Source organism: Phyllobates terribilis, unplaced genomic scaffold (assembly GCF_046119375.1).
Source record: "Phyllobates terribilis strain yellow unplaced genomic scaffold, ASM4611937v1 Scaffold_236__1_contigs__length_3049075, whole genome shotgun sequence".
Classification (NCBI taxonomy): domain Eukaryota; kingdom Metazoa; phylum Chordata; class Amphibia; order Anura; family Dendrobatidae; genus Phyllobates; species Phyllobates terribilis.
The window spans coordinates 2,879,806-2,902,283 of NW_027362996.1; the positions used below are offsets into that span (position 1 = coordinate 2,879,806).

General features: G+C 45.4%; 17 non-coding genes and 1 pseudogene across 17 annotated transcripts; all 18 read left to right on the forward strand.

Moving 5' to 3' along the window:
* The first annotated feature begins 395 nt into the window (after positions 1 to 395).
* LOC141216657 (U2 spliceosomal RNA) lies at positions 396 to 586 on the forward strand. The gene has a single exon (XR_012285681.1). It is a non-coding gene; the product is annotated as a U2 spliceosomal RNA (small nuclear RNA).
* Positions 587 to 1,709: 1,123 nt separating this feature from the next.
* LOC141216177 (U2 spliceosomal RNA) lies at positions 1,710 to 1,900 on the forward strand. Its single transcript, XR_012285219.1, has one exon. It is a non-coding gene; the product is annotated as a U2 spliceosomal RNA (small nuclear RNA).
* A 1,121-nt stretch (positions 1,901 to 3,021) lies between these two features.
* LOC141216658 (U2 spliceosomal RNA) lies at positions 3,022 to 3,212 on the forward strand. The gene has a single exon (XR_012285682.1). It is a non-coding gene; the product is annotated as a U2 spliceosomal RNA (small nuclear RNA).
* Positions 3,213 to 4,330: 1,118 nt separating this feature from the next.
* On the forward strand, positions 4,331 to 4,472 carry LOC141216879 (U2 spliceosomal RNA; annotated as a pseudogene).
* Positions 4,473 to 4,996: 524 nt separating this feature from the next.
* LOC141216765 (U2 spliceosomal RNA) lies at positions 4,997 to 5,178 on the forward strand. The gene has a single exon (XR_012285778.1). It is a non-coding gene; the product is annotated as a U2 spliceosomal RNA (small nuclear RNA).
* A 1,122-nt stretch (positions 5,179 to 6,300) lies between these two features.
* Positions 6,301 to 6,491, forward strand: LOC141216178 (U2 spliceosomal RNA). The gene has a single exon (XR_012285220.1). It is a non-coding gene; the product is annotated as a U2 spliceosomal RNA (small nuclear RNA).
* A 1,119-nt stretch (positions 6,492 to 7,610) lies between these two features.
* LOC141216179 (U2 spliceosomal RNA) lies at positions 7,611 to 7,801 on the forward strand. Its single transcript, XR_012285221.1, has one exon. It is a non-coding gene; the product is annotated as a U2 spliceosomal RNA (small nuclear RNA).
* Positions 7,802 to 8,921: 1,120 nt separating this feature from the next.
* On the forward strand, positions 8,922 to 9,112 carry LOC141216180 (U2 spliceosomal RNA). Its single transcript, XR_012285222.1, has one exon. It is a non-coding gene; the product is annotated as a U2 spliceosomal RNA (small nuclear RNA).
* A 1,121-nt stretch (positions 9,113 to 10,233) lies between these two features.
* LOC141216675 (U2 spliceosomal RNA) lies at positions 10,234 to 10,424 on the forward strand. The gene has a single exon (XR_012285699.1). It is a non-coding gene; the product is annotated as a U2 spliceosomal RNA (small nuclear RNA).
* A 1,120-nt stretch (positions 10,425 to 11,544) lies between these two features.
* On the forward strand, positions 11,545 to 11,735 carry LOC141216181 (U2 spliceosomal RNA). The gene has a single exon (XR_012285223.1). It is a non-coding gene; the product is annotated as a U2 spliceosomal RNA (small nuclear RNA).
* Positions 11,736 to 12,856: 1,121 nt separating this feature from the next.
* On the forward strand, positions 12,857 to 13,047 carry LOC141216676 (U2 spliceosomal RNA). Its single transcript, XR_012285700.1, has one exon. It is a non-coding gene; the product is annotated as a U2 spliceosomal RNA (small nuclear RNA).
* Positions 13,048 to 14,168: 1,121 nt separating this feature from the next.
* LOC141216182 (U2 spliceosomal RNA) lies at positions 14,169 to 14,359 on the forward strand. Its single transcript, XR_012285224.1, has one exon. It is a non-coding gene; the product is annotated as a U2 spliceosomal RNA (small nuclear RNA).
* A 1,121-nt stretch (positions 14,360 to 15,480) lies between these two features.
* Positions 15,481 to 15,671, forward strand: LOC141216183 (U2 spliceosomal RNA). Its single transcript, XR_012285225.1, has one exon. It is a non-coding gene; the product is annotated as a U2 spliceosomal RNA (small nuclear RNA).
* A 1,122-nt stretch (positions 15,672 to 16,793) lies between these two features.
* LOC141216185 (U2 spliceosomal RNA) lies at positions 16,794 to 16,984 on the forward strand. Its single transcript, XR_012285227.1, has one exon. It is a non-coding gene; the product is annotated as a U2 spliceosomal RNA (small nuclear RNA).
* A 1,126-nt stretch (positions 16,985 to 18,110) lies between these two features.
* Positions 18,111 to 18,301, forward strand: LOC141216186 (U2 spliceosomal RNA). Its single transcript, XR_012285228.1, has one exon. It is a non-coding gene; the product is annotated as a U2 spliceosomal RNA (small nuclear RNA).
* Positions 18,302 to 19,421: 1,120 nt separating this feature from the next.
* On the forward strand, positions 19,422 to 19,612 carry LOC141216187 (U2 spliceosomal RNA). The gene has a single exon (XR_012285229.1). It is a non-coding gene; the product is annotated as a U2 spliceosomal RNA (small nuclear RNA).
* A 1,124-nt stretch (positions 19,613 to 20,736) lies between these two features.
* Positions 20,737 to 20,927, forward strand: LOC141216609 (U2 spliceosomal RNA). Its single transcript, XR_012285636.1, has one exon. It is a non-coding gene; the product is annotated as a U2 spliceosomal RNA (small nuclear RNA).
* A 1,120-nt stretch (positions 20,928 to 22,047) lies between these two features.
* LOC141216189 (U2 spliceosomal RNA) lies at positions 22,048 to 22,238 on the forward strand. Its single transcript, XR_012285230.1, has one exon. It is a non-coding gene; the product is annotated as a U2 spliceosomal RNA (small nuclear RNA).
* Positions 22,239 to 22,478: the final 240 nt, after the last annotated feature.

Here is a 22,478-nt window from a genome sequence, read left to right on the forward strand (position 1 = left end):
CCTTTATATACCTGCGCACAGCAGCAGCCACCTTCAGTCTGCTGCTGGACAGCCAGCAGCAGCAGCAGCAGGAGAGGTAATTAATCAGCAACCCTCCTGCTAAGGGTAGACAGCTGCTCGTTCCACCCCCCCCCCGCCTTAATTGGTTCTCCTCCCTTCCAACGGTGTTGAGGCGGGTGGGAACAGCCGGGGGTTGAGGGTACTGTGCTAAAAGAGGTGGAGTTATGCAGATCTAAAACGCGTGGATTGCAGCAGCAGCAAGCCGAAAAGTGCAGGCATGTGAGGGATCTAGAGGTTGACAGCATGTCTTCTTAACGGGAGTCCAGGTGGCCATCTCCACAAATGGACTTTTCAGAATCCTTGGGTGGCACCGTAGTCGGAAACCAATTCTGGTTATCGCTTCTCGGCCTTTTGGCTAAGATCAAGTGTAGTATCTGTTCTTATCAGTTTAATATCTGATACGTCCCCTATCTGGGGACCATATATTAAATGGATTTTTAGAACAGGGAGATGGAAAAAGAGCTTGATCTGTCCACTCCACGCATTGACCTGGTATTGCAGTATCTCCAGGACCGGTGCACCCCTTCTTTAATGCAGTTTCTAAAATCAGAAAGAATTGAATTCAATGCTTTTTGTTCATTTTGCTTGTTTGTCGGATTTTGGGATGGACTCTTTGGCTTTGCTTTTCTTCTCCTCATTGGATTTTTCATGTTAAAAGTTGCAGAAGCCAGATGACAAGCTCATTTTGGTTCAACTTCAGCAACTGTGCATTGCATTGCCATGTAATGTAATGTAATGCAATGCTATCTATCTAGCTCTCCCTCTATACTTCCTTTTGGATAAACAGACATATTAGGCAAGCATTTTGGAGCTTTCACCTAAATAACTACAGGTGGTGAGATAAGCTGCACAATATAATTGACCTTTCAGTATATTGTTGCACACACACCATCTATTTAGCAAATGCCCTTGTTATCAACAGCAGCCTTTTAAACTCACCTGAGCTAACAGGTATGTGAGCTGGTTACTCTGCTGCGCTTAAAATTTCTTTTTTGGTTTGCTACAATGCCTTTTCTGAAACGTTGTCTCCCTCTGCTGGAACACTGACTTCTTTCATTTAATGCCTGCAGACTATAAAAGAGAAACCAACCCAAAAAGTTTGGTTGATTAGTCTGTGGCATTCTTTTAAACTGTTGCTTATGGCGGTCTCTGTGAGCTTCTCAGTGACATTCAGCCATCCAGGTATCCCGCCTGCAGTAGACGGAATGTGGCAATGGAACGCTGGCTGCGCGTGTCATAATAGGCTCTGAGCCTTTATATACCTGCGCACAGCAGCAGCCACCTTCAGTCTGCTGCTGGACAGCCAGCAGCAGCAGCAGCAGGAGAGGTAATTAATCAGCAACCCTCCTGCTAAGGGTAGACAGCTGCTCGTTCCACCCCCCCCCCCCCGCCTTAATTGGTTCTCCTCCCTTCCAACGGTGTTGAGGCGGGTGGGAACAGCCGGGGGTTGAGGGTACTGTGCTAAAAGAGGTGGAGTTATGCAGATCTAAAACGCGTGGATTGCAGCAGCAGCAAGCCGAAAAGTGCAGGCATGTGAGGGATCTAGAGGTTGACAGCATGTCTTCTTAACGGGAGTCCAGGTGGCCATCTCCACAAATGGACTTTTCAGAATCCTTGGGTGGCACCGTAGTCGGAAACCAATTCTGGTTATCGCTTCTCGGCCTTTTGGCTAAGATCAAGTGTAGTATCTGTTCTTATCAGTTTAATATCTGATACGTCCCCTATCTGGGGACCATATATTAAATGGATTTTTAGAACAGGGAGATGGAAAAAGAGCTTGCTCTGTCCACTCCACGCATTGACCTGGTATTGCAGTATCTCCAGGACCGGTGCACCCCTTCTTTAATGCAGTTTCTAAAATCAGAAAGAATTGAATTCAATGCTTTTTGTTCATTTTGCTTGTTTGTCGGATTTTGGGATGGACTCTTTGGCTTTGCTTTTCTTCTCCTCATTGGATTTTTCATGTTAAAAGTTGCAGAAGCCAGATGACAAGCTCATTTTGGTTCAACTTCAGCAACTGTGCATTGCATTGCCATGTAATGTAATGTAATGCAATGCTATCTATCTAGCTCTCCCTCTATACTTCCTTTTGGATAAACAGACATATTAGGCAAGCATTTTGGAGCTTTCACCTAAATAACTACAGGTGGTGAGATAAGCTGCACAATATAATTGACCTTTCAGTATATTGTTGCACACACACCATCTATTTAGCAAATGCCCTTGTTATCAACAGCAGCCTTTTAAACTCACCTGAGCTAACAGGTATGTGAGCTGGTTACTCTGCTGCGCTTAAAATTTCTTTTTTGGTTTGCTACAATGCCTTTTCTGAAACGTTGTCTCCCTCTGCTGGAACACTGACTTCTTTCATTTAATGCCTGCAGACTATAAAAGAGAAACCAACCCAAAAAGTTTGGTTGATTAGTCTGTGGCATTCTTTTAAACTGTTGCTTATGGCGGTCTTTGTGAGCTTCTCAGTGACATTCAGCCATCCAGGTATCCCGCCTGCAGTAGACGGAATGTGGCAATGGAACGCTGGCTGCGCGTGTCATAATAGGCTCTGAGCCTTTATATACCTGCGCACAGCAGCAGCCACCTTCAGTCTGCTGCTGGACAGCCAGCAGCAGCAGCAGCAGGAGAGGTAATTAATCAGCAACCCTCCTGCTAAGGGTAGACAGCTGCTCGTTCCACCCCCCCCCCCGCCTTAATTGGTTCTCCTCCCTTCCAACGGTGTTGAGGCGGGTGGGAACAGCCGGGGGTTGAGGGTACTGTGCTAAAAGAGGTGGAGTTATGCAGATCTAAAACGCGTGGATTGCAGCAGCAGCAAGCCGAAAAGTGCAGGCATGTGAGGGATCTAGAGGTTGACAGCATGTCTTCTTAACGGGAGTCCAGGTGGCCATCTCCACAAATGGACTTTTCAGAATCCTTGGGTGGCACCGTAGTCGGAAACCAATTCTGGTTATCGCTTCTCGGCCTTTTGGCTAAGATCAAGTGTAGTATCTGTTCTTATCAGTTTAATATCTGATACGTCCCCTATCTGGGGACCATATATTAAATGGATTTTTAGAACAGGGAGATGGAAAAAGAGCTTGATCTGTCCACTCCACGCATTGACCTGGTATTGCAGTATCTCCAGGACCGGTGCACCCCTTCTTTAATGCAGTTTCTAAAATCAGAAAGAATTGAATTCAATGCTTTTTGTTCATTTTGCTTGTTTGTCGGATTTTGGGATGGACTCTTTGGCTTTGCTTTTCTTCTCCTCATTGGATTTTTCATGTTAAAAGTTGCAGAAGCCAGATGACAAGCTCATTTTGGTTCAACTTCAGCAACTGTGCATTGCATTGCCATGTAATGTAATGTAATGCAATGCTATCTATCTAGCTCTCCCTCTATACTTCCTTTTGGATAAACAGACATATTAGGCAAGCATTTTGGAGCTTTCACCTAAATAACTACAGGTGGTGAGATAAGCTGCACAATATAATTGACCTTTCAGTATATTGTTGCACACACACCATCTATTTAGCAAATGCCCTTGTTATCAACAGCAGCCTTTTAAACTCACCTGAGCTAACAGGTATGTGAGCTGGTTACTCTGCTGCGCTTAAAATTTCTTTTTTGGTTTGCTACAATGCCTTTTCTGAAACGTTGTCTCCCTCTGCTGGAACACTGACTTCTTTCATTTAATGCCTGCAGACTATAAAAGAGAAACCAACCCAAAAAGTTTGGTTGATTAGTCTGTGGCATTCTTTTAAACTGTTGCTTATGGCGGTCTCTGTGAGCTTCTCAGTGACATTCAGCCATCCAGGTATCCCGCCTGCAGTAGACGGAATGTGGCAATGGAACGCTGGCTGCGCGTGTCATAATAGGCTCTGAGCCTTTATATACCTGCGCACAGCAGCAGCCACCTTCAGTCTGCTGCTGGACAGCCAGCAGCAGCAGCAGGAGAGGTAATTAATCAGCAACCCTCCTGCTAAGGGTAGACAGCTGCTCGTTCCACCCCCCCCCCCGCCTTAATTGGTTCTCCTCCCTTCCAACGGTGTTGAGGCGGGTGGGAACAGCCGGGGGTTGAGGGTACTGTGCTAAAAGAGGTGGAGTTATGCAGATCTAAAACGCGTGGATTGCAGCAGCAGCAAGCCGAAAAGTGCAGGCATGTGAGGGATCTAGAGGTTGACAGCATGTCTTCTTAACGGGAGTCCAGGTGGCCATCTCCACAAATGGACTTTTCAGAATCCTTGGGTGGCACCGTAGTCGGAAACCAATTCTGGTTATCGCTTCTCGGCCTTTTGGCTAAGATCAAGTGTAGTATCTGTTTGGCTAAGATCAAGTGTAGTATCTTTTGAAAAGGCAGTTTGTCCTTGGGCTGCCCTAGTAAATTGATGCATATTACACACTGGTTTGGTGCACTTGTTAGTACGCCAGGTGGCTCATAGAGTTATCTGATGGAAAACATGGCCCTCCAGGATCGAAGTCACTAGGCTGGGTAAGTGTGAGTGCTTTGGAGCAATGTGCCCCAGGAGTAGGCGCCCTGGTGGGAGTCCAAGCTTACTGGGACTGGGAACCCCAGAAAGACTTGGCTTCGTAGCACGCCGCACCTTTGCCAATCATACTTTCTGAGCAACCCCCCCTATTCCTGGCCTCCGGGCTAGGAAGGGGAATTTTTATAAACCCGGTCGGAGGTCCGGTCAGCTTTGGGCTGAGAAACCAACACAGGCTCCAGCTCCACTAGGGTGGCAGCCTAGATGGAAGCTGGGAGCACGAAAACGGCTCTTCTCCGGCTTCGGCTAGGGAGAGCATCGGAGATCCCTGACCCTCGCTGTGGCCTTCTGGCTCGGAGGGATGGGGATGGTTTATTGGGGACCCTCTCCTCCGGGAAGGGTCCACATGAATCCTCGCCTCGTGCGCTGTTTTGGTGTGACTTCGGTCACATTTTTCAGTGCCTTGGATGCAGCTTCAATCAAAAAATCTGTTCTTATGAGTTTAATATCTGATACGTCCCCTATCTGGGGACCATATATTAAATGGATTTTTAGAACAGGGAGATGGAAAAAGAGCTTGCTCTGTCCACTCCACGCATTGACCTGGTATTGCAGTATCTCCAGGACCGGTGCACCCCTTCTTTAATGCAGTTTCTAAAATCAGAAAGAATTGAATTCAATGCTTTTTGTTCATTTTGCTTGTTTGTCGGATTTTGGGATGGACTCTTTGGCTTTGCTTTTCTTCTCCTCATTGGATTTTTCATGTTAAAAGTTGCAGAAGCCAGATGACAAGCTCATTTTGGTTCAACTTCAGCAACTGTGCATTGCATTGCCATGTAATGTAATGTAATGCAATGCTATCTATCTAGCTCTCCCTCTATACTTCCTTTTGGATAAACAGACATATTAGGCAAGCATTTTGGAGCTTTCACCTAAATAACTACAGGTGGTGAGATAAGCTGCACAATATAATTGACCTTTCAGTATATTGTTGCACACACACCATCTATTTAGCAAATGCCCTTGTTATCAACAGCAGCCTTTTAAACTCACCTGAGCTAACAGGTATGTGAGCTGGTTACTCTGCTGCGCTTAAAATTTCTTTTTTGGTTTGCTACAATGCCTTTTCTGAAACGTTGTCTCCCTCTGCTGGAACACTGACTTCTTTCATTTAATGCCTGCAGACTATAAAAGAGAAACCAACCCAAAAAGTTTGGTTGATTAGTCTGTGGCATTCTTTTAAACTGTTGCTTATGGCGGTCTCTGTGAGCTTCTCAGTGACATTCAGCCATCCAGGTATCCCGCCTGCAGTAGACGGAATGTGGCAATGGAACGCTGGCTGCGCGTGTCATAATAGGCTCTGAGCCTTTATATACCTGCGCACAGCAGCAGCCACCTTCAGTCTGCTGCTGGACAGCCAGCAGCAGCAGCAGCAGGAGAGGTAATTAATCAGCAACCCTCCTGCTAAGGGTAGACAGCTGCTCGTTCCACCCCCCCCCCCCGCCTTAATTGGTTCTCCTCCCTTCCAACGGTGTTGAGGCGGGTGGGAACAGCCGGGGGTTGAGGGTACTGTGCTAAAAGAGGTGGAGTTATGCAGATCTAAAACGCGTGGATTGCAGCAGCAGCAAGCCGAAAAGTGCAGGCATGTGAGGGATCTAGAGGTTGACAGCATGTCTTCTTAACGGGAGTCCAGGTGGCCATCTCCACAAATGGACTTTTCAGAATCCTTGGGTGGCACCGTAGTCGGAAACCAATTCTGGTTATCGCTTCTCGGCCTTTTGGCTAAGATCAAGTGTAGTATCTGTTCTTATCAGTTTAATATCTGATACGTCCCCTATCTGGGGACCATATATTAAATGGATTTTTAGAACAGGGAGATGGAAAAAGAGCTTGCTCTGTCCACTCCACGCATTGACCTGGTATTGCAGTATCTCCAGGACCGGTGCACCCCTTCTTTAATGCAGTTTCTAAAATCAGAAAGAATTGAATTCAATGCTTTTTGTTCATTTTGCTTGTTTGTCGGATTTTGGGATGGACTCTTTGGCTTTGCTTTTCTTCTCCTCATTGGATTTTTCATGTTAAAAGTTGCAGAAGCCAGATGACAAGCTCATTTTGGTTCAACTTCAGCAACTGTGCATTGCATTGCCATGTAATGTAATGTAATGCAATGCTATCTATCTAGCTCTCCCTCTATACTTCCTTTTGGATAAACAGACATATTAGGCAAGCATTTTGGAGCTTTCACCTAAATAACTACAGGTGGTGAGATAAGCTGCACAATATAATTGACCTTTCAGTATATTGTTGCACACACACCATCTATTTAGCAAATGCCCTTGTTATCAACAGCAGCCTTTTAAACTCACCTGAGCTAACAGGTATGTGAGCTGGTTACTCTGCTGCACTTAAAATTTCTTTTTTGGTTTGCTACAATGCCTTTTCTGAAACGTTGTCTCCCTCTGCTGGAACACTGACTTCTTTCATTTAATGCCTGCAGACTATAAAAGAGAAACCAACCCAAAAAGTTTGGTTGATTAGTCTGTGGCATTCTTTTAAACTGTTGCTTATGGCGGTCTCTGTGAGCTTCTCAGTGACATTCAGCCATCCAGGTATCCCGCCTGCAGTAGACGGAATGTGGCAATGGAACGCTGGCTGCGCGTGTCATAATAGGCTCTGAGCCTTTATATACCTGCGCACAGCAGCAGCCACCTTCAGTCTGCTGCTGGACAGCCAGCAGCAGCAGCAGCAGGAGAGGTAATTAATCAGCAACCCTCCTGCTAAGGGTAGACAGCTGCTCGTTCCACCCCCCCCCGCCTTAATTGGTTCTCCTTCCTTCCAACGGTGTTGAGGCGGGTGGGAACAGCCGGGGGTTGAGGGTACTGTGCTCAAAGAGGTGGAGTTATGCAGATCTAAAACGCGTGGATTGCAGCAGCAGCAAGCCGAAAAGTGCAGGCATGTGAGGGATCTAGAGGTTGACAGCATGTCTTCTTAACGGGAGTCCAGGTGGCCATCTCCACAAATGGACTTTTCAGAATCCTTGGGTGGCACCGTAGTCGGAAACCAATTCTGGTTATCGCTTCTCGGCCTTTTGGCTAAGATCAAGTGTAGTATCTGTTCTTATCAGTTTAATATCTGATACGTCCCCTATCTGGGGACCATATATTAAATGGATTTTTAGAACAGGGAGATGGAAAAAGAGCTTGCTCTGTCCACTCCACGCATTGACCTGGTATTGCAGTATCTCCAGGACCGGTGCACCCCTTCTTTAATGCAGTTTCTAAAATCAGAAAGAATTGAATTCAATGCTTTTTGTTCATTTTGCTTGTTTGTCGGATTTTGGGATGGACTCTTTGGCTTTGCTTTTCTTCTCCTCATTGGATTTTTCATGTTAAAAGTTGCAGAAGCCAGATGACAAGCTCATTTTGGTTCAACTTCAGCAACTGTGCATTGCATTGCCATGTAATGTAATGTAATGCAATGCTATCTATCTAGCTCTCCCTCTATACTTCCTTTTGGATAAACAGACATATTAGGCAAGCATTTTGGAGCTTTCACCTAAATAACTACAGGTGGTGAGATAAGCTGCACAATATAATTGACCTTTCAGTATATTGTTGCACACACACCATCTATTTAGCAAATGCCCTTGTTATCAACAGCAGCCTTTTAAACTCACCTGAGCTAACAGGTATGTGAGCTGGTTACTCTGCTGCGCTTAAAATTTCTTTTTTGGTTTGCTACAATGCCTTTTCTGAAACGTTGTCTCCCTCTGCTGGAACACTGACTTCTTTCATTTAATGCCTGCAGACTATAAAAGAGAAACCAACCCAAAAAGTTTGGTTGATTAGTCTGTGGCATTCTTTTAAACTGTTGCTTATGGCGGTCTCTGTGAGCTTCTCAGTGACATTCAGCCATCCAGGTATTCCGCCTGCAGTAGACGGAATGTGGCAATGGAACGCTGGCTGCGCGTGTCATAATAGGCTCTGAGCCTTTATATACCTGCGCACAGCAGCAGCCACCTTCAGTCTGCTGCTGGACAGCCAGCAGCAGCAGCAGCAGGAGAGGTAATTAATCAGCAACCCTCCTGCTAAGGGTAGACAGCTGCTCGTTCCACCCCCCCCCCGCCTTAATTGGTTCTCCTCCCTTCCAACGGTGTTGAGGCGGGTGGGAACAGCCGGGGGTTGAGGGTACTGTGCTAAAAGAGGTGGAGTTATGCAGATCTAAAACGCGTGGATTGCAGCAGCAGCAAGCCGAAAAGTGCAGGCATGTGAGGGATCTAGAGGTTGACAGCATGTCTTCTTAACGGGAGTCCAGGTGGCCATCTCCACAAATGGACTTTTCAGAATCCTTGGGTGGCACCGTAGTCGGAAACCAATTCTGGTTATCGCTTCTCGGCCTTTTGGCTAAGATCAAGTGTAGTATCTGTTCTTATCAGTTTAATATCTGATACGTCCCCTATCTGGGGACCATATATTAAATGGATTTTTAGAACAGGGAGATGGAAAAAGAGCTTGCTCTGTCCACTCCACGCATTGACCTGGTATTGCAGTATCTCCAGGACCGGTGCACCCCTTCTTTAATGCAGTTTCTAAAATCAGAAAGAATTGAATTCAATGCTTTTTGTTCATTTTGCTTGTTTGTCGGATTTTGGGATGGACTCTTTGGCTTTGCTTTTCTTCTCCTCATTGGATTTTTCATGTTAAAAGTTGCAGAAGCCAGATGACAAGCTCATTTTGGTTCAACTTCAGCAACTGTGCATTGCATTGCCATGTAATGTAATGTAATGCAATGCTATCTATCTAGCTCTCCCTCTATACTTCCTTTTGGATAAACAGACATATTAGGCAAGCATTTTGGAGCTTTCACCTAAATAACTACAGGTGGTGAGATAAGCTGCACAATATAATTGACCTTTCAGTATATTGTTGCACACACACCATCTATTTAGCAAATGCCCTTGTTATCAACAGCAGCCTTTTAAACTCACCTGAGCTAACAGGTATGTGAGCTGGTTACTCTGCTGCACTTAAAATTTCTTTTTTGGTTTGCTACAATGCCTTTTCTGAAACGTTGTCTCCCTCTGCTGGAACACTGACTTCTTTCATTTAATGCCTGCAGACTATAAAAGAGAAACCAACCCAAAAAGTTTGGTTGATTAGTCTGTGGCATTCTTTTAAACTGTTGCTTATGGCGGTCTCTGTGAGCTTCTCAGTGACATTCAGCCATCCAGGTATCCCGCCTGCAGTAGACGGAATGTGGCAATGGAACGCTGGCTGCGCGTGTCATAATAGGCTCTGAGCCTTTATATACCTGCGCACAGCAGCAGCCACCTTCAGTCTGCTGCTGGACAGCCAGCAGCAGCAGCAGCAGGAGAGGTAATTAATCAGCAACCCTCCTGCTAAGGGTAGACAGCTGCTCGTTCCACCCCCCCCCCCGCCTTAATTGGTTCTCCTCCCTTCCAACGGTGTTGAGGCGGGTGGGAACAGCCGGGGGTTGAGGGTACTGTGCTAAAAGAGGTGGAGTTATGCAGATCTAAAACGCGTGGATTGCAGCAGCAGCAAGCCGAAAAGTGCAGGCATGTGAGGGATCTAGAGGTTGACAGCATGTCTTCTTAACGGGAGTCCAGGTGGCCATCTCCACAAATGGACTTTTCAGAATCCTTGGGTGGCACCGTAGTCGGAAACCAATTCTGGTTATCGCTTCTCAGCCTTTTGGCTAAGATCAAGTGTAGTATCTGTTCTTATAAGTTTAATATCTGATACGTCCCCTATCTGGGGACCATATATTAAATGGATTTTTAGAACAGGGAGATGGAAAAAGAGCTTGCTCTGTCCACTCCACGCATTGACCTGGTATTGCAGTATCTCCAGGACCGGTGCACCCCTTCTTTAATGCAGTTTCTAAAATCAGAAAGAATTGAATTCAATGCTTTTTGTTCATTTTGCTTGTTTGTCGGATTTTGGGATGGACTCTTTGGCTTTGCTTTTCTTCTCCTCATTGGATTTTTCATGTTAAAAGTTGCAGAAGCCAGATGACAAGCTCATTTTGGTTCAACTTCAGCAACTGTGCATTGCATTGCCATGTAATGTAATGTAATGCAATGCTATCTATCTAGCTCTCCCTCTATACTTCCTTTTGGATAAACAGACATATTAGGCAAGCATTTTGGAGCTTTCACCTAAATAACTACAGGTGGTGAGATAAGCTGCACAATATAATTGACCTTTCAGTATATTGTTGCACACACACCATCTATTTAGCAAATGCCCTTGTTATCAACAGCAGCCTTTTAAACTCACCTGAGCTAACAGGTATGTGAGCTGGTTACTCTGCTGCGCTTAAAATTTCTTTTTTGGTTTGCTACAATGCCTTTTCTGAAACGTTGTCTCCCTCTGCTGGAACACTGACTTCTTTCATTTAATGCCTGCAGACTATAAAAGAGAAACCAACCCAAAAAGTTTGGTTGATTAGTCTGTGGCATTCTTTTAAACTGTTGCTTATGGCGGTCTCTGTGAGCTTCTCAGTGACATTCAGCCATCCAGGTATTCCGCCTGCAGTAGACGGAATGTGGCAATGGAACGCTGGCTGCGCGTGTCATAATAGGCTCTGAGCCTTTATATACCTGCGCACAGCAGCAGCCACCTTCAGTCTGCTGCTGGACAGCCAGCAGCAGCAGCAGCAGGAGAGGTAATTAATCAGCAACCCTCCTGCTAAGGGTAGACAGCTGCTCGTTCCACCCCCCCCCCGCCTTAATTGGTTCTCCTCCCTTCCAACGGTGTTGAGGCGGGTGGGAACAGCCGGGGGTTGAGGGTACTGTGCTAAAAGAGGTGGAGTTATGCAGATCTAAAACGCGTGGATTGCAGCAGCAGCAAGCCGAAAAGTGCAGGCATGTGAGGGATCTAGAGGTTGACAGCATGTCTTCTTAACGGGAGTCCAGGTGGCCATCTCCACAAATGGACTTTTCAGAATCCTTGGGTGGCACCGTAGTCGGAAACCAATTCTGGTTATCGCTTCTCGGCCTTTTGGCTAAGATCAAGTGTAGTATCTGTTCTTATCAGTTTAATATCTGATACGTCCCCTATCTGGGGACCATATATTAAATGGATTTTTAGAACAGGGAGATGGAAAAAGAGCTTGCTCTGTCCACTCCACGCATTGACCTGGTATTGCAGTATCTCCAGGACCGGTGCACCCCTTCTTTAATGCAGTTTCTAAAATCAGAAAGAATTGAATTCAATGCTTTTTGTTCATTTTGCTTGTTTGTCGGATTTTGGGATGGACTCTTTGGCTTTGCTTTTCTTCTCCTCATTGGATTTTTCATGTTAAAAGTTGCAGAAGCCAGATGACAAGCTCATTTTGGTTCAACTTCAGCAACTGTGCATTGCATTGCCATGTAATGTAATGTAATGCAATGCTATCTATCTAGCTCTCCCTCTATACTTCCTTTTGGATAAACAGACATATTAGGCAAGCATTTTGGAGCTTTCACCTAAATAACTACAGGTGGTGAGATAAGCTGCACAATATAATTGACCTTTCAGTATATTGTTGCACACACACCATCTATTTAGCAAATGCCCTTGTTATCAACAGCAGCCTTTTAAACTCACCTGAGCTAACAGGTATGTGAGCTGGTTACTCTGCTGCACTTAAAATTTCTTTTTTGGTTTGCTACAATGCCTTTTCTGAAACGTTGTCTCCCTCTGCTGGAACACTGACTTCTTTCATTTAATGCCTGCAGACTATAAAAGAGAAACCAACCCAAAAAGTTTGGTTGATTAGTCTGTGGCATTCTTTTAAACTGTTGCTTATGGCGGTCTCTGTGAGCTTCTCAGTGACATTCAGCCATCCAGGTATCCCGCCTGCAGTAGACGGAATGTGGCAATGGAACGCTGGCTGCGCGTGTCATAATAGGCTCTGAGCCTTTATATACCTGCGCACAGCAGCAGCCACCTTCAGTCTGCTGCTGGACAGCCAGCAGCAGCAGCAGCAGGAGAGGTAATTAATCAGCAACCCTCCTGCTAAGGGTAGACAGCTGCTCGTTCCACCCCCCCCCCCGCCTTAATTGGTTCTCCTCCCTTCCAACGGTGTTGAGGCGGGTGGGAACAGCCGGGGGTTGAGGGTACTGTGCTAAAAGAGGTGGAGTTATGCAGATCTAAAACGCGTGGATTGCAGCAGCAGCAAGCCGAAAAGTGCAGGCATGTGAGGGATCTAGAGGTTGACAGCATGTCTTCTTAACGGGAGTCCAGGTGGCCATCTCCACAAATGGACTTTTCAGAATCCTTGGGTGGCACCGTAGTCGGAAACCAATTCTGGTTATCGCTTCTCAGCCTTTTGGCTAAGATCAAGTGTAGTATCTGTTCTTATAAGTTTAATATCTGATACGTCCCCTATCTGGGGACCATATATTAAATGGATTTTTAGAACAGGGAGATGGAAAAAGAGCTTGCTCTGTCCACTCCACGCATTGACCTGGTATTGCAGTATCTCCAGGACCGGTGCACCCCTTCTTTAATGCAGTTTCTAAAATCAGAAAGAATTGAATTCAATGCTTTTTGTTCATTTTGCTTGTTTGTCGGATTTTGGGATGGACTCTTTGGCTTTGCTTTTCTTCTCCTCATTGGATTTTTCATGTTAAAAGTTGCAGAAGCCAGATGACAAGCTCATTTTGGTTCAACTTCAGCAACTGTGCATTGCATTGCCATGTAATGTAATGTAATGCAATGCTATCTATCTAGCTCTCCCTCTATACTTCCTTTTGGATAAACAGACATATTAGGCAAGCATTTTGGAGCTTTCACCTAAATAACTACAGGTGGTGAGATAAGCTGCACAATATAATTGACCTTTCAGTATATTGTTGCACACACACCATCTATTTAGCAAATGCCCTTGTTATCAACAGCAGCCTTTTAAACTCACCTGAGCTAACAGGTATGTGAGCTGGTTACTCTGCTGCGCTTAAAATTTCTTTTTTGGTTTGCTACAATGCCTTTTCTGAAACGTTGTCTCCCTCTGCTGGAACACTGACTTCTTTCATTTAATGCCTGCAGACTATAAAAGAGAAACCAACCCAAAAAGTTTGGTTGATTAGTCTGTGGCATTCTTTTAAACTGTTGCTTATGGCGGTCTCTGTGAGCTTCTCAGTGACATTCAGCCATCCAGGTATCCCGCCTGCAGTAGACGGAATGTGGCAATGGAACGCTGGCTGCGCGTGTCATAATAGGCTCTGAGCCTTTATATACCTGCGCACAGCAGCAGCCACCTTCAGTCTGCTGCTGGACAGCCAGCAGCAGCAGCAGCAGGAGAGGTAATTAATCAGCAACCCTTCTGCTAAGGGTAGACAGCTGCTCGTTCCACCCCCCCCCCCGCCTTAATTGGTTCTCCTCCCTTCCAACGGTGTTGAGGCGGGTGGGAACAGCCGGGGGTTGAGGGTACTGTGCTAAAAGAGGTGGAGTTATGCAGATCTAAAACGCGTGGATTGCAGCAGCAGCAAGCCGAAAAGTGCAGGCATGTGAGGGATCTAGAGTTTGACAGCATGTCTTCTTAACGGGAGTCCAGGTGGCCATCTCCACAAATGGACTTTTCAGAATCCTTGGGTGGCACCGTAGTCGGAAACCAATTCTGGTTATCGCTTCTCGGCCTTTTGGCTAAGATCAAGTGTAGTATCTGTTCTTATCAGTTTAATATCTGATACGTCCCCTATCTGGGGACCATATATTAAATGGATTTTTAGAACAGGGAGATGGAAAAAGAGCTTGCTCTGTCCACTCCACGCATTGACCTGGTATTGCAGTATCTCCAGGACCGGTGCACCCCTTCTTTAATGCAGTTTCTAAAATCAGAAAGAATTGAATTCAATGCTTTTTGTTCATTTTGCTTGTTTGTCGGATTTTGGGATGGACTCTTTGGCTTTGCTTTTCTTCTCCTCATTGGATTTTTCATGTTAAAAGTTGCAGAAGCCAGATGACAAGCTCATTTTGGTTCAACTTCAGCAACTGTGCATTGCATTGCCATGTAATGTAATGTAATGCAATGCTATCTATCTAGCTCTCCCTCTATACTTCCTTTTGGATAAACAGACATATTAGGCAAGCATTTTGGAGCTTTCACCTAAATAACTACAGGTGGTGAGATAAGCTGCACAATATAATTGACCTTTCAGTATATTGTTGCACACACACCATCTATTTAGCAAATGCCCTTGTTATCAACAGCAGCCTTTTAAACTCACCTGAGCTAACAGGTATGTGAGCTGGTTACTCTGCTGCGCTTAAAATTTCTTTTTTGGTTTGCTACAATGCCTTTTCTGAAACGTTGTCTCCCTCTGCTGGAACACTGACTTCTTTCATTTAATGCCTGCAGACTATAAAAGAGAAACCAACCCAAAAAGTTTGGTTGATTAGTCTGTGGCATTCTTTTAAACTGTTGCTTATGGCGGTCTCTGTGAGCTTCTCAGTGACATTCAGCCATCCAGGTATCCCGCCTGCAGTAGACGGAATGTGGCAATGGAACGCTGGCTGCGCGTGTCATAATAGGCTCTGAGCCTTTATATACCTGCGCACAGCAGCAGCCACCTTCAGTCTGCTGCTGGACAGCCAGCAGCAGCAGCAGCAGGAGAGGTAATTAATCAGCAACCCTCCTGCTAAGGGTAGACAGCTGCTCGTTCCACCCCCCCCCCCGCCTTAATTGGTTCTCCTCCCTTCCAACGGTGTTGAGGCGGGTGGGAACAGCCGGGGGTTGAGGGTACTGTGCTAAAAGAGGTGGAGTTATGCAGATCTAAAACGCGTGGATTGCAGCAGCAGCAAGCCGAAAAGTGCAGGCATGTGAGGGATCTAGAGGTTGACAGCATGTCTTCTTAACGGGAGTCCAGGTGGCCATCTCCACAAATGGACTTTTCAGAATCCTTGGGTGGCACCGTAGTCGGAAACCAATTCTGGTTATCGCTTCTCGGCCTTTTGGCTAAGATCAAGTGTAGTATCTGTTCTTATCAGTTTAATATCTGATACGTCCCCTATCTGGGGACCATATATTAAATGGATTTTTAGAACAGGGAGATGGAAAAAGAGCTTGCTCTGTCCACTCCACGCATTGACCTGGTATTGCAGTATCTCCAGGACCGGTGCACCCCTTCTTTAATGCAGTTTCTAAAATCAGAAAGAATTGAATTCAATGCTTTTTGTTCATTTTGCTTGTTTGTCGGATTTTGGGATGGACTCTTTGGCTTTGCTTTTCTTCTCCTCATTGGATTTTTCATGTTAAAAGTTGCAGAAGCCAGATGACAAGCTCATTTTGGTTCAACTTCAGCAACTGTGCATTGCATTGCCATGTAATGTAATGTAATGCAATGCTATCTATCTAGCTCTCCCTCTATACTTCCTTTTGGATAAACAGACATATTAGGCAAGCATTTTGGAGCTTTCACCTAAATAACTACAGGTGGTGAGATAAGCTGCACAATATAATTGACCTTTCAGTATATTGTTGCACACACACCATCTATTTAGCAAATGCCCTTGTTATCAACAGCAGCCTTTTAAACTCACCTGAGCTAACAGGTATGTGAGCTGGTTACTCTGCTGCGCTTAAAATTTCTTTTTTGGTTTGCTACAATGCCTTTTCTGAAACGTTGTCTCCCTCTGCTGGAACACTGACTTCTTTCATTTAATGCCTGCAGACTATAAAAGAGAAACCAACCCAAAAAGTTTGGTTGATTAGTCTGTGGCATTCTTTTAAACTGTTGCTTATGGCGGTCTCTGTGAGCTTCTCAGTGACATTCAGCCATCCAGGTATCCCGCCTGCAGTAGACGGAATGTGGCAATGGAACGCTGGCTGCGCGTGTCATAATAGGCTCTGAGCCTTTATATACCTGCGCACAGCAGCAGCCACCTTCAGTCTGCTGCTGGACAGCCAGCAGCAGCAGCAGCAGGAGAGGTAATTAATCAGCAACCCTCCTGCTAAGGGTAGACAGCTGCTCGTTCCACCCCCCCCCCCCGCCTTAATTGGTTCTCCTCCCTTCCAACGGTGTTGAGGCGGGTGGGAACAGCCGGGGGTTGAGGGTACTGTGCTAAAAGAGGTGGAGTTATGCAGATCTAAAACGCGTGGATTGCAGCAGCAGCAAGCCGAAAAGTGCAGGCATGTGAGGGATCTAGAGGTTGACAGCATGTCTTCTTAACGGGAGTCCAGGTGGCCATCTCCACAAATGGACTTTTCAGAATCCTTGGGTGGCACCGTAGTCGGAAACCAATTCTGGTTATCGCTTCTCGGCCTTTTGGCTAAGATCAAGTGTAGTATCTGTTCTTATCAGTTTAATATCTGATACGTCCCCTATCTGGGGACCATATATTAAATGGATTTTTAGAACAGGGAGATGGAAAAAGAGCTTGCTCTGTCCACTCCACGCATTGACCTGGTATTGCAGTATCTCCAGGACCGGTGCACCCCTTCTTTAATGCAGTTTCTAAAATCAGAAAGAATTGAATTCAATGCTTTTTGTTCATTTTGCTTGTTTGTCGGATTTTGGGATGGACTCTTTGGCTTTGCTTTTCTTCTCCTCATTGGATTTTTCATGTTAAAAGTTGCAGAAGCCAGATGACAAGCTCATTTTGGTTCAACTTCAGCAACTGTGCATTGCATTGCCATGTAATGTAATGTAATGCAATGCTATCTATCTAGCTCTCCCTCTATACTTCCTTTTGGATAAACAGACATATTAGGCAAGCATTTTGGAGCTTTCACCTAAATAACTACAGGTGGTGAGATAAGCTGCACAATATAATTGACCTTTCAGTATATTGTTGCACACACACCATCTATTTAGCAAATGCCCTTGTTATCAACAGCAGCCTTTTAAACTCACCTGAGCTAACAGGTATGTGAGCTGGTTACTCTGCTGCGCTTAAAATTTCTTTTTTGGCTTGCTACAATGCCTTTTCTGAAACGTTGTCTCCCTCTGCTGGAACACTGACTTCTTTCATTTAATGTCTGCAGACTATAAAAGAGAAACCAACCCAAAAAGTTTGGTTGATTAGTCTGTGGCATTCTTTTAAACTGTTGCTTATGGCGGTCTCTGTGAGCTTCTCAGTGACATTCAGCCATCCAGGTATCCCGCCTGCAGTAGACGGAATGTGGCAATGGAACGCTGGCTGCGCGTGTCATAATAGGCTCTGAGCCTTTATATACCTGCGCACAGCAGCAGCCACCTTCAGTCTGCTGCTGGACAGCCAGCAGCAGCAGCAGCCGGAGAGGTAATTAATCAGCAACCCTCCTGCTAAGGGTAGACAGCTGCTCGTTCCACCCCCCCCCCCCCCCCGCCTTAATTGGTTCTCCTCCCTTCCAACGGTGTTGAGGCGGGTGGGAACAGCCGGGGGTTGAGGGTACTGTGCTAAAAGAGGTGGAGTTATGCAGATCTAAAACGCGTGGATTGCAGCAGCAGCAAGCCGAAAAGTGCAGGCATGTGAGGGATCTAGAGGTTGACAGCATGTCTTCTTAACGGGAGTCCAGGTGGCCATCTCCACAAATGGACTTTTCAGAATCCTTGGGTGGCACCGTAGTCGGAAACCAATTCTGGTTATCGCTTCTCGGCCTTTTGGCTAAGATCAAGTGTAGTATCTGTTCTTATCAGTTTAATATCTGATACGTCCCCTATCTGGGGACCATATATTAAATGGATTTTTAGAACAGGGAGATGGAAAAAGAGCTTGCTCTGTCCACTCCACGCATTGACCTGGTATTGCAGTATCTCCAGGACCGGTGCACCCCTTCTTTAATGCAGTTTCTAAAATCAGAAAGAATTGAATTCAATGCTTTTTGTTTATTTTGCTTGTTTGTCGGATTTTGGGATGGACTCTTTGGCTTTGCTTTTCTTCTCCTCATTGGATTTTTCATGTTAAAAGTTGCAGAAGCCAGATGACAAGCTCATTTTGGTTCAACTTCAGCAACTGTGCATTGCATTGCCATGTAATGTAATGTAATGCAATGCTATCTATCTAGCTCTCCCTCTATACTTCCTTTTGGATAAACAGACATATTAGGCAAGCATTTTGGAGCTTTCACCTAAATAACTACAGGTGGTGAGATAAGCTGCACAATATAATTGACCTTTCAGTATATTGTTGCACACACACCATCTATTTAGCAAATGCCCTTGTTATCAACAGCAGCCTTTTAAACTCACCTGAGCTAACAGGTATGTGAGCTGGTTACTCTGCTGCGCTTAAAATTTCTTTTTTGGTTTGCTACAATGCCTTTTCTGAAACGTTGTCTCCCTCTGCTGGAACACTGACTTCTTTCATTTAATGCCTGCAGACTATAAAAGAGAAACCAACCCAAAAAGTTTGGTTGATTAGTCTGTGGCATTCTTTTAAACTGTTGCTTATGGCGGTCTCTGTGAGCTTCTCAGTGACATTCAGCCATCCAGGAATCCCGCCTGCAGTAGACGGAATGTGGCAATGGAACGCTGGCTGCGCGTGTCATAATAGGCTCTGAGCCTTTATATACCTGCGCACAGCAGCAGCCACCTTCAGTCTGCTGCTGGACAGCCAGCAGCAGCAGCAGCAGGAGAGGTAATTAATCAGCAACCCTCCTGCTAAGGGTAGACAGCTGCTCGTTCCACCCCCCCCCCGCCTTAATTGGTTCTCCTCCCTTCCAACGGTGTTGAGGCGGGTGGAAACAGCCGGGGGTTGAGGGTACTGTGCTAAAAGAGGTGGAGTTATGCAGATCTAAAACGCGTGGATTGCAGCAGCAGCAAGCCGAAAAGTGCAGGCATGTGAGGGATCTAGAGGTTGACAGCATGTCTTCTTAACGGGAGTCCAGGTGGCCATCTCCACAAATGGACTTTTCAGAATCCTTGGGTGGCACCGTAGTCGGAAACCAATTCTGGTTATCGCTTCTCGGCCTTTTGGCTAAGATCAAGTGTAGTATCTGTTCTTATCAGTTTAATATCTGATACGTCCCCTATCTGGGGACCATATATTAAATGGATTTTTAGAACAGGGAGATGGAAAAAGAGCTTGCTCTGTCCACTCCACGCATTGACCTGGTATTGCAGTATCTCCAGGACCGGTGCACCCCTTCTTTAATGCAGTTTCTAAAATCAGAAAGAATTGAATTCAATGCTTTTTGTTCATTTTGCTTGTTTGTCGGATTTTGGGATGGACTCTTTGGCTTTGCTTTTCTTCTCCTCATTGGATTTTTCATGTTAAAAGTTGCAGAAGCCAGATGACAAGCTCATTTTGGTTCAACTTCAGCAACTGTGCATTGCATTGCCATGTAATGTAATGTAATGCAATGCTATCTATCTAGCTCTCCCTCTATACTTCCTTTTGGATAAACAGACATATTAGGCAAGCATTTTGGAGCTTTCACCTAAATAACTACAGGTGGTGAGATAAGCTGCACAATATAATTGACCTTTCAGTATATTGTTGCACACACACCATCTATTTAGCAAATGCCCTTGTTATCAACAGCAGCCTTTTAAACTCACCTGAGCTAACAGGTATGTGAGCTGGTTACTCTGCTGCGCTTAAAATTTCTTTTTTGGTTTGCTACAATGCCTTTTCTGAAACGTTGTCTCCCTCTGCTGGAACACTGACTTCTTTCATTTAATGCCTGCAGACTATAAAAGAGAAACCAACCCAAAAAGTTTGGTTGATTAGTCTGTGGCATTCTTTTAAACTGTTGCTTATGGCGGTCTCTGTGAGCTTCTCAGTGACATTCAGCCATCCAGGTATCCCGCCTGCAGTAGACGGAATGTGGCAATGGAACGCTGGCTGCGCGTGTCATAATAGGCTCTGAGCCTTTATATACCTGCGCACAGCAGCAGCCACCTTCAGTCTGCTGCTGGACAGCCAGCAGCAGCAGCAGCAGGAGAGGTAATTAATCAGCAACCCTCCTGCTAAGGGTAGACAGCTGCTCGTTCCACCCCCCCCCCCCCCGCCTTAATTGGTTCTCCTCCCTTCCAACGGTGTTGAGGCGGGTGGGAACAGCCGGGGGTTGAGGGTACTGTGCTAAAAGAGGTGGAGTTATGCAGATCTAAAACGCGTGGATTGCACCAGCAGCAAGCCGAAAAGTGCAGGCATGTGAGGGATCTAGAGGTTGACAGCATGTCTTCTTAACGGGAGTCCAGGTGGCCATCTCCACAAATGGACTTTTCAGAATCCTTGGGTGGCACCGTAGTCGGAAACCAATTCTGGTTATCGCTTCTCGGCCTTTTGGCTAAGATCAAGTGTAGTATCTGTTCTTATCAGTTTAATATCTGAAACGTCCCCTATCTGGGGACCATATATTAAATGGATTTTTAGAACAGGGAGATGGAAAAAGAGCTTGCTCTGTCCACTCCACGCATTGACCTGGTATTGCAGTATCTCCAGGACCGGTGCACCCCTTCTATAATGCAGTTTCTAAAATCAGAAAGAATTGAATTCAATGCTTTTTGTTCATTTTGCTTGTTTGTCGGATTTTGGGATGGACTCTTTGGCTTTGCTTTTCTTCTCCTCATTGGATTTTTCATGTTAAAAGTTGCAGAAGCCAGATGACAAGCTCATTTTGGTTCAACTTCAGCAACTGTGCATTGCATTGCCATGTAATGTAATGTAATGCAATGCTATCTATCTAGCTCTCCCTCTATACTTCCTTTTGGATAAACAGACATATTAGGCAAGCATTTTGGAGCTTTCACCTAAATAACTACAGGTGGTGAGATAAGCTGCACAATATAAATGACCTTTCAGTATATTGTTGCACACACACCATCTATTTAGCAAATGCCCTTGTTATCAACAGCAGCCTTTTAAACTCACCTGAGCTAACAGGTATGTGAGCTGGTTACTCTGCTGTGCTTAAAATTTCTTTTTTGGTTTGCTACAATGCCTTTTCTGAAACGTTGTCTCCCTCTGCTGGAACACTGACTTCTTTCATTTAATGCCTGCAGACTATAAAAGAGAAACCAACCCAAAAAGTTTGGTTGATTAGTCTGTGGCATTCTTTTAAACTGTTGCTTATGGCGGTCTCTGTGAGCTTCTCAGTGACATTCAGCCATCCAGGTATCCCGCCTGCAGTAGACGGAATGTGGCAATGGAACGCTGGCTGCGCGTGTCATAATAGGCTCTGAGCCTTTATATACCTGCGCACAGCAGCAGCCACCTTCAGTCTGCTGCTGGACAGCCAGCAGCAGCAGCAGCAGGAGAGGTAATTAATCAGCAACCCTCCTGCTAAGGGTAGACAGCTGCTCGTTCCACCCCCCCCCCGCCTTAATTGGTTCTCCTCCCTTCCAACGGTGTTGAGGCGGGTGGGAACAGCCGGGGGTTGAGGGTACTGTGCTAAAAGAGGTGGAGTTATGCAGATCTAAAACGCGTGGATTGCAGCAGCAGCAAGCCGAAAAGTGCAGGCATGTGAGGGATCTAGAGGTTGACAGCATGTCTTCTTAACGGGAGTCCAGGTGGCCATCTCCACAAATGGACTTTTCAGAATCCTTGGGTGGCACCGTAGTCGGAAACCAATTCTGGTTATCGCTTCTCGGCCTTTTGGCTAAGATCAAGTGTAGTATCTGTTCTTATCAGTTTAATATCTGATACGTCCCCTATCTGGGGACCATATATTAAATGGATTTTTAGAACAGGGAGATGGAAAAAGAGCTTGCTCTGTCCACTCCACGCATTGACCTGGTATTGCAGTATCTCCAGGACCGGTGCACCCCTTCTTTAATGCAGTTTCTAAAATCAGAAAGAATTGAATTCAATGCTTTTTGTTCATTTTGCTTGTTTGTCGGATTTTGGGATGGATTCTTTGGCTTTGCTTTTCTTCTCCTCATTGGATTTTTCATGTTAAAAGTTGCAGAAGCCAGATGAAAAGCTCATTTTGGTTCAACTTCAGCAACTGTGCATTGCATTGCCACGTAATGTAATGTAATGCAATGCTATCTATCTAGCTCTCCCTCTA